General features: G+C 30.4%; 1 protein-coding gene across 1 annotated transcript in view; it reads left to right on the top strand.

Annotated features, from left to right (window-relative positions):
• The window catches only part of LOC129947624 (protein Tob1), a 132,973-nt gene that overhangs the window by 31,775 nt on the left and 79,588 nt on the right, over positions 1-21,610 (top strand). The window contains exon 2 of the mRNA XM_056058255.1: positions 15,438-15,499. The gene's annotated coding sequence lies outside the window, so the exon portion shown is untranslated. The remainder of the gene's footprint in view (positions 1-15,437; positions 15,500-21,610) is intronic.

The following is a 21,610-nucleotide window of genomic DNA, read 5'->3' as shown; positions in this document are numbered from 1 at the left end:
ACGGGTATTGAAAAGAGTTGTCAATTGAATTGTCCGCTTTTGTTAACGATATTTTAATTCAAAAACCAAATTTTAATAATTTTCTGTTGAAGATTTTATTGTTTATGAAGAATTTCACTGTTTGATTTTTATACGAATTTTAATGAATGTTGAAAACAATGAAATCAGTTTAAAACTAATTTAATGTCTTTAATTTTTGTCAAGGTATGCAACTTTTAATAATGTTTTCATTTTTTGCAAAAAAAAAACTGTCAATTCAATTTTTCTCAAAATGTAACCAGATGTCAAAAACGTTCTTCGTTGTAAGAAATTATTTAAGAGGTAAAATCATTTGTTGTTTGTAAAATATTCGAGGTCCGTAAAGCTGGAAACACCTTTAGGTTCATAATTTCGAAAAACTGATGATGAAGGAATTTAGGGCTCTTTTTGGGTTCCTAAGTTAGCGAAACTCCAAATTAGTTTCACAACCTCTTACCCCCTAAATTGAGTCGGAAATTTGACATTTTTGGAGACTTCCTAGACGAAATTTAAACAATTCGAAAATTTGAAACTCAACATAAAATTTCTGTGGAGAAATTCTGTACCCGACGTTTTGAAAAAAAAAAAAAAATACAATTCTATTAAAGATAAGATAATTTACAAATAAAAATAACAGTTTCGTGTTTTTATTACCACTGGTTTGTATTTTTAAGGGGAAAAATAAGTTTATATTATCTCTTATTTTATGTTGGAGATTTGTATACTAACCAATTATATGTAAACAAAACTGTTCAACCAATCAGATCAAGAATTTCTTTTTTGAAATCAAAGTAACCTTTATCGGAATTAAAAATTTAAGTAATCGGATTTGAATTTATGCATTTTGTTTTTGAGATAGGAAATATGCACACATTTCAAATTTATCCCCGCTTACTGAAAACACAGCGGACAGCGGAGTTTGTTTTATTTAGTAAGAGGAAAGTAATTGTTTTGTTTTGTCGGTAAGTTTCTGACCTCGCCAAAAGCGTATGCATGCGGAAGCTCTTTTTCCTTTTTAATCACTTTTGAAATTAATTTTAAGGGGGAAGAAATTTTTGAATAAAACCGGTATAAGAGTTCACAACTAGCATAAAATGAGCCCAAATTACCCCATCATAAGATTTTTAAAATTTTATTTCGTTTAGAAAGTATCCAAAAACTTCAACTTTGAGACTTGATTATGGTGTCAAAGGCTTGAGATACCAAATAAGTTTTCATTTACTTAGGAGCCCAAAAAGAGCCCTAAATTCCCTAGTCATCAGTTTTTCGAAATTATGAACCTAAAGGTGTAGTGTTTCCAGCTTGACGTCAAGCTGGACCTAAATATTCGACGTTTGTGAGATATTTGGGATCAACCAATTTTTTTTAAATTCTGCTCTTCATCTTTCGATGTTATTATCTGTAAAACAACATATATTTGAAGTCCATATCTCTACTACAATACGAAATATGGTATACCGAACGTACAGACAGACATCTCTCTAAAAATATATGATTTGTATTGTAGGAGCCTGGAAACATGGAGAAATGTCAAAATATTCAATTCGATAAATCGGACCGATTAGAATAGCATTCTATGGAAAGTGAAAAATGAAAAAAATAAGACAAGAATGTTAGACATTTGGTTTATACCTAATTCCTCTGATGGTTACGATTTTTCTTATAAATCTTTGAAATATAACTTACTTTGGCAAAACACATATGTACATTGTACATTTTTGTGGTATGTCATATTTCTGAAAAAAAATTTGAAGTTTTTGCAACAACGTCCTTGAAGTTCAAAAATTTCTTTTAACGAATTGAAAATTGTTTATAAATAACCTTTACAAAACGTTTTAAAAAAAAATCAGAATACAGAAGCCCCATTATCCTCTACTCCTCTATACCTAAACACTCAATCATTCAACATCATTCTTGACACTTTATTACGTTAGATACAAATATTTTACTTTCCAAAAAAGGACGGAAAAAAACCTAATACATCAAAAAAGTGCCGAATGTTAAATTACGTACTTCTTTTAGGCCTATTGTTGGGAAATATAGTACATATACTTTACTTACTCGCTTTAATATATTTAGATACGCATAGTCACCATAACATGCACCAAACACGTACTTTAATTAACTTCTATTTGCTTTATTGTTTATTCTAATTTGTTATGATAAATGCACATACAATATACATATAGTAGTTTTGGATTAATTATGACTGATGTGATAATTTTCAGATAAGGTTAGACAAAGATAGGTGTGATAGAGGTTTTACAATAGAAATATTTATACACAAGTTATAGTACTTATTAAAATAAGATCAAACTTTTATTTTTTGTTTGCATATTTTATCAGATTTATTTATTTAAAATATTTTTTTATCCAAATTTAAAATACATATATATGCAAGCACATATGTACTTCCATAATAACTTTCAAGCTTAAATTTATTTTTGTTTAATATTATCACACAAATGTGGAAATTGGAATAAAGGTCATGTGGTAATAAATAAACATAAAACTTTTAATTGAATTAAGCTATTTTTTAACAAATGCACTCTAAGACACGTGTAAAAATTTCATATTTGTTATTGGAATGTTCTATATTTTAATAAACATGAGTTTTTTTGTGATAAGGATAGGAAGAAGTTATTTAAATTACTGTGTTTTTTGAGTGAATCGAGTCAATAATTTCTTAGGATGATAATAATAACTAAAAAATAACCGAATTTATTTGTATCTTTTCTACCTTTCATCAACATCTAGTTCTCAGATTCTATAACTCTAAGGATTTATTTGACAATTTTTTTTAAGACTTATAGAGATTTGCACCAACATTTACTAATAAAGAATGTAATCACACTGGGGGCGTATTATGGACCAACTTTGATAAGATATAATTTAATTGGAATACATTTTTTAGAATAATTAGATACAAGCTTGAAATATAAATATATAATCGAAAACTTAAGGTTTTTGATACAAAAGGTTATTTGTTTTATTTACTTAGGTAATTCAAAATTCATTTTTTATACAAAATTAAAGGTTAATTTATATGAATGTAAAATATATATGTAGGTAGTTATATAATTAGTTAAAAATAAATTAGTGTGTACAACACATCAATAATATTACTAACTAAATTCAATATTTCAAAATTACAGTGCTATTTTTCATATAAGTATTTCTTTTTTTACTATGTCTTTGAAGAATATTTTTTTCAAAAACTTTGTAGTAGTACAAATGCTGCAATGAAAGAATCTTCAAGTTCCTGAAAAGCTTCGAATTAAAAGCAAGTATTAACTGAAAATACTTGGAATGTTTAAAAAACATTATTTTAGTTTTTTACCAGCTCGTGGCTTGATGGTTAGTGCGTTGGACTGCCATGCCAAAGGCCTTGGGTTCGGTCCCTGTTTTTTTTCACGGGTACTGCCTCTTGCGAGGAGTTCACAAATTCTGAAAAAGTAATTCTTCTCATGAAAAGTGCTTTCTTAAATTAGCCGTTTGGATTCGGCTTAAAACTGTAGGTCCCCTACATCTGTGACAACAATACTCGCACACATTAATGGATGAGAGTTGCAAGTCCCTAGGCCCTAGTTCTCAAAGGACTGTTGAGCCACCTAATTTATTTATTAACCAGCTCGTGAGTTATGAGCCAGACAATAATAAGTGGATATTATGTTTAATATCAGCAACAAAATGGAGATAGTTGGAAGAATTATTAGATAATCCTAGATCATCCGCAAATGCTGTTTCGTTTCCTTTAACCCATAGCGTCGAGAGAGTAAGAAGTTAATTAAAATAAGGAAAAAGCAAAGGCCCAGAGACTGAACCTTAAGGAACTCCTTTATTTTAAGAGAAGGAATCAATTAATGACCATTAATTCTGAGACCTATTCTTACGATAAGAACCAACAAAACATAATACAACGAAAGCCCTTAAGATACAACTTATCTATGAGAATATCATTGTCTTGAATATACAATACCTAGGAATGTCGACAAAGAATCCAGAATAGAGTTTTTTGTCATCTAAACCCTTGTAAATACTTTAACTGAAGTTTAAAAGAATATCTTCAGTTGATATAACCATCCTATAACCAAAACTGAAATCATTGAAAAATTTATATTTTTGAAAATGCTTGATGTACAAAAGAGAAAAGAAATAGGCCTGTAATTGTTTTTATCTTTTTATTTCCCTTTTAAAAAGAGGTAAGACGTAAGCAAATTTTAATTTGTTTGGAAATATTCCTTTGAAAACACTGAAATTAAAATGATGAATCAAAATATCAATATGATTTAAAGCAGTTTTTTTTAAGATAAGATTTGTAAATTTCATCACAAACACTCGAACAAGAATTGTTTAAGCAGCTTATTGTTTGTTTAAGCTGGTTATTGTTTTAAGATTTCTGATCCTGTGTTGGGTTCAAAAAGAAACTACTAGGAATCAATGTATTATCAACTACGTCAGTACGTGGACAACGGATTCATAAATTAATACTATCCAAATATAAATTGGGTTCGTTTTAAAAATTATCAATTATTTAATTATCTTCAATTTACTATTTTTCGTAAACTTGGCCACCAATCTGTAACTTTAATAATTCTCAAACATTTTTGTCAAAAACGACATTTAATAATTCTAATTATGATTTTAAGTACAAGAGAATATTTTAAATAGTAAAAAAATAATCACTGCGAATTATTTAATAATTAAAACAGTCGTATAAATTATTTATTTTTTCTATACAAAATTATACAACCTTTTACAAGATTTGTGTTAAAAATGTAATGGTTCTTGTTGCTAGAATTGTACAAAAAAAACAAAACTCCGATAAATTTTGTAAATACAGTATATGAATTGCAAAGTAAACATATTTAAGGAAAGTTTAACATCTGTATTGTCAAATAACAAACTATTTATACATTTCTGGGGAAACTTAATTTTCAATAACTCAAATATAAAATAGTCGACAAGAGATACAGTATGGCGCTCAAACTTTTGCGTTTCAATTTACTTTATGAACCTTTTTTAAGAAAACAAAAAAAAACCTTTTAATATTTAAAATCTGAGCATATTTAATTTCAAGTTTCAAGAAATTAACTTTTAATATTTTGACAAAAAGCAATACATTAAGTTGTTTTCATAACAATCTTAAAAAATATATTGACATACTTAGAATATTTTTTTAATAAATCCTGCAGCTTAAAATAAACAGTAATTTAATTTTGATTTGGATTGTGGGACGTTATCTCTACGTTGCTTATAGAAACATTATATCTGCCTTGAATGAAACACTGAATTACTTTGAAGAGTGCGTTGCCAACGTTCTCTTGAGTAATGAATATTAAAATATTTGAAGGTAAATAAGGTTAACAATATTTTACAAAACATTGACTTAATGAAATATTTATTTGGCTATATTCTTTTCATAATCCATATCCGTACTGTATTGTTTTCAAAAACATTTAAGGGACATTAAAACAGAATTTAATCGATCTTACTCGCTCTTGTAAAGGCTGGCCCAATATGTTTAGTAAAAAGAATAAAATAAAACAATAGGATTTCAGAAAATGTAATTTCTTGAGGTTCAATAGCATCATTGAACCTATAGAATTATCTAATCATTTGACTCTTGAATTTTTGTCTTCATATTGACGAAGAGTGGTCTTAACTCTATAATAAGTTTGTGCAATTATAAATATGGTTTTTGACATATGGTAACATTTTGAGCAAAATCGAAGTAAATTTTTCTATAATAAAATATTGTAAAAAAAAGTTAATATTTAAAAAAAAAAGAATTTGTTCAAAATTTTACCAGATTTTAAAAACTTTGCAAAACTTATTTTCGATTCGAATATATTGGCAAAAATTAAAGATGTTAGTTTCAAACTAATTTCATCTAATAAAAATATTGTTTTCAAGATTCAATACAATTTTTATAAAAATCCATTAACTTAAAATCTAAAAAAAATGATTGCATTAAGTGCTCAAATTAGTTGTTAATGTTAGATAATGGTCTTTGAAAAATTCATAATTGTATATGAGTTATTGCTTTCGTACTAAGAATTTCGATAACAAAAACAGATTTTGAAATCAAACTTATTTTATCATAGGCAAAATATTGTTAAACACGAATATTTATAAAAACAACAAAAAAAACTGATGAGAAATGGGTTTTGATTCAAATATGATGCATACAAAGAAATATATTGACTTCAAATTGTTTTTATCTCATACAAAATATTGGTTGTAATATATTGTTTAGGTTTTAGAAATATCTGCAGACATTGAAAAATGCACAAATTATAACGAATTACATGTATTTCTAAATTTGCAAAAATAAACAGACTTTAATGTAGGTGGTTTAAAATCTTTAACCACAACTGTACATACACATAAGAAAAAAAAGTATACCTACCTAATAAAAAACGCACTCATTGCAATCTTTTCTTGATGTGTAATCAGCCTTAACTCCTAAGATGATTATTCAAATACACGAGCATACTTTTTATTTTATTTTTTGTAACTCTAAACAAAACGTCATGAAATAATAATTGAATGTATTTCAGAGGAAAATAATAAAAAAGGTAAGTATACGCCGCAGTTAACCATTTTGTTTTTTGTTTCGCTTTAACATTTTTCGTCAGTCATTTTCCAAGTAAGTTCACATTTTTATTTAATGAAATTTTTGCACAACTTGAAATGTATGTATGTTAATAGGTGTGGGTACATCTGTTTTAAAGAATAATAACGTACCAACCGTGAAATAAGAAAAAATATATAAATCTCCAAGGCTAGAGAAATAATTGAAAACGAAGAAGAGTACCTAAATACTAAATACACAAGTTCGTTGTTACAGGGTGGGTTAAATTTCACTTATTTAAATGAAGAATAAATGTCTGTCAAATGAGCACCAGCTTCATCCTATAGAGACAATTCTTAGGATGAATAGTTTCCTTGAGCTGAGAGTTGGTTCTGGTTTTGGTAGGATTTCTGAAGCAACACAACACCAGAAAGTGCATTTAAGTGAATGCAATTCCCGAAGATGGATGGGTTCTCACTACCCCATTTACAACACATTTTTGATTGCATTATAAAATCAATATATGTAAGTGAGAATGAACTTCATTATTATGCTGCTCTTAATTCTTGTCAAAATAGGAAACAATAGCAATTCGGTCCTTAGAAATCTAAACATTGAAATGCAGGACAACCCAAATCTATGATTCTACACTCTCCATATCACTTCAGTTCGGACAGTGCAAAGTATTCAAGCTTAAAGAAGATCAAGTGCAGCTCCTTGTTAATGAAATCATATAAAATCAATGGATGTATCTTTTTTTATCAGGTAGAAATCTTTTGAACCACACTGTATGCAGGAATCCCAGGAAGAAGAAAACAAACTATTAACATAGAATTAATAGTTTGTGTCTTTTTTAAAATTTTGTTTTGTTCTGACAAAACAAATTCACGCACATGCTACAAACTCATAGACTCAAAATACTATGCTAACAAGTTTCGTGTTTCTTTTGACATACAAATTTACCCTAATTAGAAATAATTAACATTTCTTGGCACTAAGGCGTCGTCGTCGCAATATAAGAAGCAAATGAATTGAAATGAAGAAAAAAATGTTATTTATGTAGGTAGACAAGAGTATGTAGTACATACGTAGAGTAGAACGTTTTCATAATATTACGTTGACGTATTTTAAGTACTTTGGTAGGTACATATATTTGAATGTATATATTTTGTGAAGTGTGCACAAAAACCTTCCTTGAAGGTTATGTACACTTTTTATTGAGAAAAAAAAGAAAAGATTTTCATCTTACTTTAAATGAACTACTTATTTTCAACGTCTAACAACACTTCAAGAAGAATAATTCAAGTGGGCTCACTCTCATCTTATAATAAGGATTCTTTAATCAACTAAGCAGGAAAGAGAGAGGGAGATAAATATATATGAAACAACCTTCCTTTGATGTCAATGTCAGACTTTTGAAAATTTCAAAATCAAATTAGTTTTTTGTTCGTTCTATTTGATAACACATTATAACCATTGCAAATACCATATATATAATATAAATACAGTTAAAATCAACTCAATGGATGATGTAGGAAGGGGTTGTAGAGATCATGCCCCCTTCTCTTCTTGGGTATTTTTTATAATTTTCGTAAAAATTTCCTCATATTCAAATTTAATTAATTCTAAAGTATATATTTATTATATATAAAACTTAATTTGTATTTTAGTGCTTAACACTTTTATGCTAAAAAAACTACTATTAACTGAGGACTGGACCAAGAACAGAATATGAATCGGAAATACAGGTCTATTCCAAACGCGTCGCCTACATTCAACAACTTTTAACCAATAGAGCATCCTGGAGGTTATATGAGCTACTGAGTTCGTACGGTTTAGTTGTATAGTCAAAAAACTTTGAGTATTTTAATTCACTAATAAAGGGGTTAGGTTGTCAAATACAACTAAAATATTTGTTATAATCTTAAAAGTATTCACAAAATGTAGTTCGCCACAGGGCGTGATGGTTAGTGGGAGGTCTTCAAAAGTTTTTTTTTCATGGGAACTGCCTCTTGCGAGGAATTGAAAAATTGTCTAGGAGTTTTTCTTGTCATGAAAAGTGCTTTCCCAAATAAGCCGGATTCGTTTATAATAAGTTATATAAGTTATATTAAAACTGTAAGTCCCTTCACCCTTTATAACATATATTTAGATTCTTAAGAAGAGATCTTGAATAAGAGATCATCAATTTAATATTTTATTCTAAGAAAACATTATTTTGGTAACACAAACTGAAACTGCTTTTAAGTTCCTGAAACTCGTCTACAATTATACCTTAATTTTAAACAGTCTTAGGCTTTTTTAAAGGTGAGAACAGTAATTTTGTAAGGATTTCGTCTTCTAACTTGAATATAAGAGTAAGCAGACTGAAATTAAAAGTAATAACAGACGCCGAAAAATGAATGAGAAGAAAATACCAAAAAAATGCAGTCCTAGGGATTGACATTTCATCAGTCAAAGCTTGAAGTGTTAAAGTTTAAAGTCTCTCGTTCATTTTTAAATATAAATTAAATTAAAGTCAGTATAATTCAGTATTTCAACATTTCTTGAAGTTGTTTTGGTTTCGATGTTTTAAATTTCATCATTCAAATAAAGGTACGAAGCTTTTTTTTTAATTAATTTATACTTCGAGCAAAGTCAATTACGCCTTTACGGTAGGTATTATCATACAAAAAAGATATGCCAACGGGAGTAAGTAAAATGTATGTTGAAGATTTTAAAAAATTCCTGGAAACTACTCTGGATACACAACTCACAGAAAAATCAAAACAAATTGCTACAAGGGACGATTTCACACGACTCTACGATGAAGTCTGCACTTTAAGAACCGCGAACACTCAGCTTGCAAACTGCTAGAAAACAAATTGGAAATAATTTCACGAAAGGCTAATGAGTCATCCGTTGTCGTTCACCTTCGCTTAAATGAAGAAACTGATGCAACTCAAGTCGCATTAAAGACTTGCAAAGGGCTGCTCAAGATAAAGTAAGATAAAAACAAGAAGTTCCCGGGCAATTCGCAACAACGACGCGCAGCACAGCACTGCCATCATTGAGCTTCATTCCTCAGAAATTGCTGATAAGATCATTGCCACGGCCGGCGCACCAACTAAACGGTTCAGGGATTAGTGTATTCCGCGAACACTCTCTTATGTATCGAAAGAGAAGACAAGCTCTCGTCAAAATAAGCCTCAAGTTGCTGGAGATAAATTCAAACGCAAAAATAATTGTTAAAGGCGATAAATTACAAATTAATGATAAATTGTTTATTTACAAATATTCACGAGGTTTGGTTTTCAAAACAAAATCAGACTTGGCTGGGTGACAGATCATCTGAATTATTCGATGACAGCGATCTATCATTCATATATCTTCTTTTGCTGCTGATGCCAAATTTCAACCATGGTGGCTCTATGGAATCCTTAATGGAGATTTTGGATAGTCAACTGTCTATAGATACTGCAAACATGCTCTAAACTACAGCAATAGTTTTCCATAAATCTACTACCAGTTATTGCTATTGAAGGTTCAACCAAAGTTTTCTAATTATTATTTTGTGTGTGTCAAATCATGTAAAAATAGATATATTGTTTTTATTTCAAAATCATCTCAAAATTGCAGAAATACAATTCAATTGATCTAATTTGGCAGTTGATTCAAAACTTGAAAATAATTCGGATATTTAGGAAAGTGCCCCTTACACAAGTTTTAAGTCTTTTTGATGGAATCCAAGAAAATGATAGGCGATAGAACTATAACTGAAATCTTTACATTGTTCGAACACCGCCGTAATATTTTATGCCTTTCGTTGCTTCACCGATATTTTAACAAACAATTATCTATCGAATTAGGCATTTACATTCCCCCCTCCCCTTTAACAATTCAGTAGTAATACCTTCCTTTAGCTCGTTCTGTGTATAAAAGTAAACGTCTTAAGGGAGTATTTCAGTAGGACTTGTATACATGAATTTTTGAGACAAAATATCATATCACTATAATTGAAAATGTGTTAAGATTGTTCTAAATATTAAAAAAACATTTTTTAGTCATTACAATGTATTTTTAAAGTCTTTAGATTTCCCCAGAGTTAAACGGAGATTTCTTTTCTCTTTTATTATTTAATAATCACATGTCACACGTTTTTTTAATCAACAATATACATATAAAGAATAATACAAAACGTGGCCTAGACACTTGGTTTGGTATAAATACAAATAATACGTGTTAATTATTTCCCCCATAAAACAACACCACAAATAGAACAAATCAATGTGGTTGGGCTTCAGAACGTAACCTAGAATTTTATTTCCACGAAAACAAAATGGAACTGTTTTCTAAATACCAGCAAACTAGTGGAATCCATAAAAATGCATCCAATCTAGGTAAGGTATATAGATATGTATTTACATAATATGAAAGGAGAAATTCTCCAAACCAATGTATAAACTACAACTATATAGCCTATCCTATCTGTTGCGTCGAGTTGTCATTTACGTCTTATCGTCTCGCCATTCTTATACAACATGAACCTCACAATTTTTAATCGAAAATCAACGCCATGGTTACAATTTGTAGGGATACAAATCTATAGGTATATATAAAAGATACATTATGTACGAGTATATAATTTTAAAGAAATTGTACGAAACGAAGAACCAATTATGCAATGGTTACATCTTTTGAAACCCTACTAGGACGGCATGGATATAGAAGACGGGCGGCGCACGGCGCGCGTGGAAGATGGATTTTAATTTGCCAACCTGCATTGTGTTACCTTTATGATAGTCCATCATGTTGAAAGTTCTTACCTTGCAGAAAGAGGTGCACACTGCACCATAACTGCTGGGCAGATTCCATATAATATTTTCAACATAATTGTAAAATAATTTTAAAATTCATTAAGATTCGGGTTTGAATTTCAGTAGATGAGGAAAAAAGAAAAGAACTATTAACTCTCGTTTCGGCTATCACGTGTACACTATTGCCAAGAAAAACTTTTAAATTTGTATTTCATGTCTTTAGCTACTTCTTCAATTTAAATTTAAGACCTATGGTTTATACTTTCTAGCAAAACTATATTGTGCATATGTAAATACTTTATTTTATAGGTGTCAAAATACGAATTAAATTCGTCAAGTTCAGTGAAAAATTCGCTAACATTTCCGGCCGAGGAAAGTCTAGAACATTTTTAGACCATTTCTCAACGAATTTCGCGACAGGACTTAGGATAACATTCGTACCGTTTTATTGGTTTTACCTTATCACTGATACTGATACACAGATACTTTATACTTTATCAGCTACAAGGCTGTTTACAGATTCGCTATGCGAAGTAAATATAACCCATTACTATCTTGATATAGTAGTAGTATACATTTTAGTATGTTTTTTCCCGTGCCCTTGCTTGGTTGGACCTAGGGCTCAACCAACATGCTTCTCCAGCCAGCTCGGTACCTAACTAGCTGTCTCAAGTTTCGCACGCCAAGTTGGGTGAGGTTTTTTCCACCTTCGAACTCTGCCTCAATCACGGTGTTCCTCTTTTGCTCCGTCGGTTAGGATTGGATTCGAAGACCTTTTGGGCTGGAGCGTTGGTGTCAGTCCGCTCTACACGACCCAGCCATCTAAGTCGTTTGACTTTTATTCTTTAAACCAGGTCAGTGTCACTGTATAGCCGGTGTAGTTCGTCTGTGTAGACGGGACCAAAAAGACGCTGCCGCCTTTCTTTGACAGGGATGATGTGTGTGTCATAGATAGTAATTTAGAATGATCAGCGCTAGTGTCATTGTTTGTACCTCAAAATTTTAGTTGTCCATGGTGACGTTTTGTACAAGACGTCGTCGTTCAATGTCCTTTTTTGGTGAAAGCATATACTTGGTCTTGCCCTTATTGACCAATAAACCCATGTTCACAGCCTCCGTCGCATTGCTCAAAAACGCTCCACTAACATCAAGCTTTGATCTTCTAAATATGCCAATATCGTCGTATACGAGTAATTGGATGAAACTGATTAGTTTGACAGGGATAACTAGCAACTAGACATTGGTCTGTAAAGCTCTTCCCTATAGATGATGTCATATGCGGCCTTAAAATCTATTAAGAGATGGTGGGCACCGATTTGAAGTTTCTTTTTTTTTATAAAAAGGTATTTTATTAAAACTATGAAACGTTCTCCATGATTTCTTTCTCCCAAGTAGTGTCCAATAATTTCTGTCTTGATTTCAACTTGTCTGAAATCTTTGGCGTTGTACACACCAATGATGTATCCGGTCATCTCTGGAACAATGATCATATTCCTCAAGTGGGTCTTGACGATGTCGCGTTTCTCATATGGTGGTGCCTCCTTCTTATCCTTCCTCAATTTCTTGATAAAGGCCATTAGCTTGCGCTCAAGACCTCACGAGAACCTCCTACGAGCACGGTTGTGCATTAATTCAACAAGTTGGTTGTTTGGCATGTCCAAAAGTTGGTCCAAGTCAACACCTTGGTAGACGAAGTTATTGAACACACGCTTCTTTTTAAGAGTTTCATCAACCCTAGCCATCTTGACGTTTGGAAATTGCAGAACGGAAAGGAAAGTTCCCGTTTTTTTTCAAGATCTGTCAATAGTCAATAGTGTACTTTCCTGGTCTGAAGCCACACTCATAAGGACCATCAGGTTATTGATTAACGGTTTCAGACGTTCACATAATACGACAAAAAGGATCTGTTATGCGATGTTCAAAAGACTGATGCCATTCTAGTTGGAGCAATTAAGAGCAGATTTCACCATCAGGCATGATTTATTCCGACCATATTTAAGAGTTCGTTCATACTCCGTACCAAGTCCTCACCTGCTGCTTTAAATAATTCGGCAGCGATGCCAGGTGCTATAGCTATTTTGTTGAAATTGAATTTTCCTATTGCTGTCTTTATTTGGTCGAGGTCGGGTAGGCAGAATTGTTTTTCTTCGTCGGCGCCTAAGTTGAGTGGTTCTATCTCTTTTAAGGCGGTATTCGATTCGTTATCGCCGTTTTATAATTTGGAGAAGTGGTCTTTCCATATTCCCATCTTGGAAAGCGGTTCTACTATTAAGTGCTCCAGGGCCGAATATACAGGTAATAAATTGAAAAATCTGTATTTATTCTTCAAAACTAACAACAACTATCTCAGAATCGTAAACCACATCTTATGTCATGTATTTGGCGAAATGATTACAAATTACGAGCTCAGAAATAAAGAATAAAAATCGAGAAATTACTTTTTGGGAATTAAACAACCACTCGAAAATGGTTTTCAATCAACACGTTTTTATGGTTGCCCTATCCTCGTTTTCAACGCTTGTTGACCCCCATTGAATGATTAACACCACACATAAACTCTTGTTTGCTAAAGAACCAAAACGTCTTTGACAAACTTTTAACGTTTCGTTTATAGACATTCCATTCAGCCTCAAAATTAAATGGAACTGCATTGCTGAAAAGCTTCAGACATTATTTAAAGTGAAATTTTGTCTTTTAGCGTTTAACTAAAAGAAAACTTCATATTTATTAATTTGGCACTTTTATATAGTGTTAACCTAAATTCCCGATTCCCGATATGATAATTGCCCACAATTTAGTGTATCAAAAAATAAAATAAAAAATTAAGTTGGCAATTGTGGTTGGAATTGGAATATAATCAGCGGACATTGTTACTGTACACACATAAGTATACAGTTCATAAAAATATACGCCTTCGAATAGAAAAGACCTTTCATAAGTTCAATTCGTCTCCTCTAGTTGAAGGTTGGCCCACATTATGGATGCGAACCTGACACACTTCCATCAAGCCAGCCATTATCGTTGTTTATATTTGTATCCAGAACTAAAAACCGACCGACATTTATTCGATATGAATTTCAGATTGCAAGAACATACAATATAGGCAGACAAACGAACGTTCCGTTTGGTTTGTTATGTGACTCTGTACGCTCAATGCCTTCAATGTGGTCTTGATTTTATTTGAGGGTTTATTTTTTTGTTATCAATTCGTTTAAAATATAATTGATTCAGAATTTCAATTTAATGTAATGGTTTTTTTGTAAAAAGGTAAACAATAACTTTTTTAAATAAATTATGTATTGGAATTCGTTTTTTTGGAAATAATTGTATCTCTCAGTATCAATACTCACGTTCGAATAATTATATGCATTATAATATTGGTTAAAGTGAGTTAAAATAATTAAGGTTGTTCACAATGAGGTATATTTTGTTTTGTAATTCACTTAAAACGCAATGAATTGTAAATTTTGAGTTTAATTAAAGTTTTATTGAATATAAATGAATTCATTGGCTCAAGTTCAAGATGTTGTTTTGTTTAAGGCAAAAATTGTTTTGTATTTGTTCTACTTAATTGTGGTTTTCTTATGGATATTTTCGAAACACGAAAGTGTGACAACCTTTTTAAAGTGTAACATGACTTGATCCAAGAACAGGGGTTATACAGTACACATTCACAATTTAATACAAGCAAAAGATATTTTAACCTTTATTAAAACAAAAACAAATTGTACTAATAAATAACAGTTTGGGCTCCAACAAAAACAGAAAATTTATAACTACTAAAAAAAATCACAAATAAAATCAAAGTTAAAATGGAATTTCTTGGGCTTCTTTATCACTTTAGTTCATCAAACGAATTATGTTATAGATTCGATAACAACATACTTTACATTATTTTACTTGACAAATGAAATATTTACCTAAATTCAGTTTATTTGTCAGAAAATATTTTGACAGGCCAGCTAGTAAATATATTTAAATTATTTTTCAGATATTATTTTGGTCAATAATTTAAAGATTATTTTCGTTTTTTGTTTTATTTTTAGATTGCGATGTATCTATAGCGGCTTGAACATATTAACAAACATCTAAATCTTCGGTCATAAATGTAAGTACAACACAATTTTTTTATAAATACAACTAAAATTTTGATTTCACTTAACGTTTACTATGTACCAAAATAAGGGTTTATTCGAAATTATAAAGGATGATTTTTTTTAAGTTATAGGAAAGTTTTTCATAAGAAAACACATACAATTCAGAAAAATTCATGAAATCTTTATTTGAAGCTATAGTATAGTCCGTATAATTAAAGGTTTGAAGATTAATTCATACAAATGTTGACCTTGGCCAATTAACCGGTCCCGAACTTTAACTTTTAATCTTCACCGAACTCGCCTCTCAATAAGTTCATTGTTGCGCGTGCTGTGTGGCATGTGGCACCGTCTTGTTAAAACCACATGTCATGCAAAGCAAGCTCTTGCATTTTGGGCAAAAAAAAAGTTGGATATCATTTCACGGTAGCGCTCACCATTCACAGTAACGTTACAATTCGGATCACATCTTTGAACAAGTACGGTCGAATGATGCCACCAGCCCATAAACTGCACCAAACTGTGATTTTTTCTGGATGCATTTGTTGCTCTTGCAATGCTTCTGCCTGATATTCACTCAAAAATCGACACTTCTGCTAATTTGCTCACCCATTGAGCCAAAAATGAGCTTCGTCGCTCGTTGGGAGAAGCGCGCGATGGACTCTCTTAACAGAGTACGCATTTTGATAATACAATTCCATAATTTGCAAGAGTTGTTCGTTTGTAAGACGATTCATAGTTAAATTATAGACCAAACTGAAGATGTTTGACAGTGAAAAAAAAACACAAAACAGAGCATTTTGCCAAAAAGATAATAGCTAAAAAGTCTCCCTTTACTAGTAATTACATAATGTTATTAATATTTTCATGGAATATTTCCGTTAAATGAAATTGATTTTATAAGACTCCAGAGATCTAAAACAACACAGTTTCTTAAAGCACGACTTTGCTAATCAAATTCATGTCTCAAATATTTTGTATTAAGTTACGGACGGTAAATATGTTGATGAGCTGCTGCGCTTACTGGTGAATAATTAGATAAATAAATGTTCAAAGCTTCATTTTTCACTAAGAATCGGTATCTTTTCCTTTAATTTTTCTATAAAATGTTGAGAGTATGGAAAATGTATAATACAAAAATAGTTGCTTATTCTATGTCCTTGAAAAATCTTATAAAAGTGTTTTCTTCTTACTATATTTTATTCTGAAGTAAAACCCTTACTTTACTGGACCAAATTTTTCGGAATATAAACAACTTTTTACTAACATAAATTATTAAACAACTCTCATCCATTCCTGTGTGCGAGTACTGTTGTCAGGAATGGAAGGGACCTACAATTTTGGCCGAATCCGAACGGCTAATTTGAGAAAGCACTTTTTTCATGACAAGAATTACTCTTGAAGGGTTTGTCAATTCCTCGCAAGAGGCAGTACCCGCGAAAATTATTTTTTTTTAATTAAGGTGACACCGACAGGGATTGAACCCAAGACCCCTTGCATGACAGTCCAAGGCACTTTTTTTTTTTAATTCATTTTTATTAGTTCATTCTTAAACCTATCTTAAAGCTAGACAAAAATTCATAAAACTAGCCTAATTATCCATAACTTACAACTAACTTAATGGTCCCATACGGACACTCTAAGTTACGTCCAACGCACTAACCATCATGCCACGGGTACCACATTTTTTTATTAACATAGGCCAACAAAAAAGTTTGTACAAGCTTAAGCCTTATTTTTAAACAATACTTGGTCATTTTTGTAAAAATAGAAAACAAATATTGAGAACATCGCAAGTACATATGTCATACAAAATCAAAAAATGCACAACTATGTAAACAAATTTTGAAAAAACATACTAAAATTTGAATTCAATTTTTACGTCTGAATGTTCAAAGTATTTTGTAATCAGCGACTATTTAACGGTCAGGACGACCATCAATATCAACTAATAAGCTACGAGTCAACAAAATTGAACATTTTGTTCTCGGATCAACGATTGGCATCCCAAGATTTTACTGACCTTGATGTTGTTGACGATAGCAACAAAATTTGACATGAAATGAAATAAATTCTGAAATCAAGACATTCGAATATTTTAACAAACGCATATTTTGAGAATAGAAATTCTCAAAATATTCGATTCGAACATTAGTTTTTACAAATTTTGCGTAGTTTTTAGTAGATTCTTATTTTCAAAAGAAAAAATGACATTTGGATCTCTCTAAAAAGTTGTACACAATTTTAAAATAATTGTTTGAATAAGTTTAAATTAGTTTCAAGGCAATTTCTTTAATTTTTGTAAAGATATTCGAGTCGAAAACTAATTCTTATCAACTTTTAGTAGTGTTTTTTGTTAGATTTAAAAAAAAATGAGTGGTACAACAGTCCGTTGAGGACTAGGGCCCAGTGACTAGTGACAACTATTAACCTTACTCCTGTGTGCGGGTAATATTGTTCGGGATGCAGGAGACGTACAGTATTAAGCCGAATGAGAAAGTACTTTTCATAACAAGAATTACTCTTATAGGATTTGTCAATTCCTCGCAAAAAAAGTACCCTAGAAGAAAAAGCTTTAGATGACACATACATGGATTGTATCCAAGACTTCTGGCATGACAGTCCTACGCACTAGGACAGGTACTGTTTTGTAGGTTTTTATTAATTGAACAAAAAAAATTACTTTGGTTTTTCTGTACATTTCTGTAGTAATTTTGAGTCGCATACAATTATTCCGGAGGTAATATTATTTTTGGTTCGTAAAATATTGAATGTAACAAATATTTTGTTTGTATTTACAAAAATACCGTTAATTTTTTCAAAATTATATTAACTTGTTATCACAATTCACAACATATTATATAATATAACATTTAATTCAAGTCGCTAGCGTTATTTTTTCATCAGATACCACAACGAATATCGAAGAAGAGTCTTTTAAATTTGAGGATTTCCTATTACCATCATTCATTCTTAAGTATCTTACTACTTTATTTATATCGATGATTAGGTTTATTTAAAACTTACAACAGCAATGCTTTGACACCTTCCATCGAAAGCATCAGATACGAATATAAAGAAGCTCATGCTCAGGGTCTTTGCTTTTATTTATTACTTTGTAATCAATCAGATACCAACATAAGACACCAAAATAAAAAATAAAAAAACAAATGACTTTGTGTTTACATTTTATTTTCTGCATTAACGAAATGAAAACACAGCTTCCAGTTCTTGTTGTTGTTCTTGTTTTGGTATCATTATTATTGAAGCTTTTTTTTGTTTAAGCTTGATAGACAATCAATCAATGTGATGATAAGTGGGAGGAATTCTTTAAAAAAATAAAACATGAATTCTTGATGTTGCAAAAATGTATATAATACTTTTTTGAACCAATAGAGAACGACGACGACATCAACGAAGATGACAACGACGCCCACATCTAAATCTAATCATTAGTTTTTGTTGAGCTTACTGATTTTTGTTTGTCACATTGAAATGAAATAATAATTTTGAGGTTAAATAGAAAAAAAAAAACAAATTGTTGCTACTTATGTATTTACATTTTTAAATTTTATCTTAAATGAAAATCACATCATTAATCTAAAGAAAATTCCCGGGTTAAAAAAACAGGTATTTTATTTGAAGTATGTATGGGCTTATATGTTATATAAAAAATCATTAAATTTTATTAGGTAATAAAAATAAATTACTTTCCATCAAAAATCTAGAAATCGTTAAGAAAAATAATGAAAAGTAGAATTCATATTTAGAAGGAGATTTTTTACGTTCTTAAGATCTTATAGACAAGGATATGTTTCCGAGAACCCGTTTTTTTGCTATTCTGACAAGATAAATCAGTTTTTCTTTTATAAACAGGACGTGTTATATTCTTTCGGCTTTTCTCATAATGGTTGGTTCTTGAAGTTGTTTTTGAAATTAAAGTTGACACTTTAAAGATTGTATTTAATTCTTTCGGAACTTAAGGAAGCGTTTAAATACTTTCCGGTTAGTGTATTTAAGTGCATCTATAACAGATGTGAGATTATCATTCGTAGAGTCAAAAAGTATAAAGGATCTGTTAAATTTACTGATTAATTGATTCAGACGACTGTTAGCACCAAAAACTCAGATTAAATTTCAATCAACAAAGAAAAAATGGACATAAAATTGTAGCTCTTTAGAGCCCTTGATGAAGTTAATAATTCTATAAATTACACATCACCGCCATAGATAAGCGCTTTAGAATAATTTAAAACAAAAGGCATGTCATTAATAAATAAAACTAACATCAATGGACTAAGGTGACTCCCTTGAGGTACACCAGAATTGACTTTAAATAGACATTAGGAGTTTCTGAACAAGGCGATATAATATCTATTTTTAAGATGTGACGAAATATGGTCGTTAAGTTTATTTATTAAAAAGGACATTATGACTTAATTTGTCAAATGGCTCGATAAGCCTGTAGAGGTGTAATCAACTTGAGAGTGTGTTAGGAGAAATAATAGAAAAGGTCTTTTGGGATAATCTGCGAATATGTTCGAAATTGAGTCTGGAAGATAGCTTGAAGAATTTTGAAAGGTCATACTTAACATTTACTATTAACGCATCTCAATTACATTTTTGTTGTTCTTATTTTAAGATCACGCTCAGTATTAGGAGTGAATTGAAAGTACCAAAATTTTGAACAAGTCGTTCTTTGTAAACTGTAAGCATCTCATCACTCTTCAATAAATTGAAATTCAATCAGGATTTATATCCCTTATTTTAAACTTCCCATAGGAAGTTATTGTAATGGGTCCGATTTGTCGAAATGAAATTTTGACATTTCTCGCCGTTTCAAAGTCATTAGAGACGAAATAAAAGATTTTTAGAAATATGTCTGTGCGTGCATCTTTCGTACGTCTGTACGTTCACGAAGTTTTTTTCGTCCTCCATAGTTAAGAGATATCGACTTCAAACAATTTTGTTATACAGATAATGAGACAAAAAGATGCAGAAAGGGCTTTCAAGAAAATTGTGTGGGCGTTTTTTTACCATAGCAGTTTAAAAAAAGGTGAAGATTTTTGTTAACCCTTAATATCTCACGAACCAATGACGCTAGAGACTTGAACTAAATTGTATATTATATATTGCAACGTGATACCAAACAAATGTAATTTTGGAAACAAATCAAATAAACGGTTTTTTTTAATCAAAAAAACTGAACAAAAATGTTTCACCTCGAAAATCTTACGAATAACAAATGATTTCATCTTCAAAACAATTTTTTATCTGTTAAGGTTTTAAGAAAAATCTAATTGACAGGTTTTTTAACAAAAAATAAAAACCTAAAAAAAAAACTTGGTAAAAATGTGCTTTCGACTCAAATAGCTTTTGAAAAATTAAAAATATTGTCGTTAAACTTTTTTTATTTCACAGAAAATATTGTTTTCGATATTCAGTAGTTTTTTTTTATATAAAAATCCAACGGTCGGGTTTTTCATAAAAAAAATTAAATCTACAAAAAAAATTGTACGCAAATTTGGTAAAAATTAATGTTGGGTTCTTGATATGTCTCATATTAATTTCATTCATCCAATTTCTAAAAAATTAAGAAATGCTACTAAAGTTGGTAAAAATTTGTTTTCGACTAAAAATCTATTTAACAAAACTAGATTTTCAAACAAAACTATTTCTTTATATGAAATATATTATTGGTAGTTTTAAAATGTTAAAGAATAATTCGACTAACTTTTTTAACCCAACACGAAAACCTACAAAATTTTAAGCAAGACAATTCGACAGACGGTATGGGAAGTTATCAGTGTGGGCCGCATCCCAGCCTCTTTTTTAAAGTTTTTAAATGCGAATCAATCCATGGCGGGAAACTATTTAAAGTTTTTAATTATCGTATTCGGATAAGCAATCAAATAAGATTTTATAAAATACAAATTTATATGCAAACTATGGTCTGGTGCCAATATTGCCAAATACACTCCAATAATACGTAAAACTCAACACTACCTACTGATTACAAATGTGAGCACACTTCCATTCTAAATGGAATAAGTAATTGCCTTTCATTAAATTTTAATTTTGTATTGAATTTGGAACAGTAATTACTTGGGTTATTTTATTTGTTT

Source organism: Eupeodes corollae, chromosome 2 (genome assembly GCF_945859685.1).
Source record: "Eupeodes corollae chromosome 2, idEupCoro1.1, whole genome shotgun sequence".
In the NCBI taxonomy this organism is placed as follows: Eukaryota; Metazoa; Arthropoda; class Insecta; order Diptera; family Syrphidae; genus Eupeodes; species Eupeodes corollae.
The sequence above is the reverse complement of the archived record's forward strand: the minus strand, read 5'-3'. Positions and strand labels throughout refer to the sequence as shown.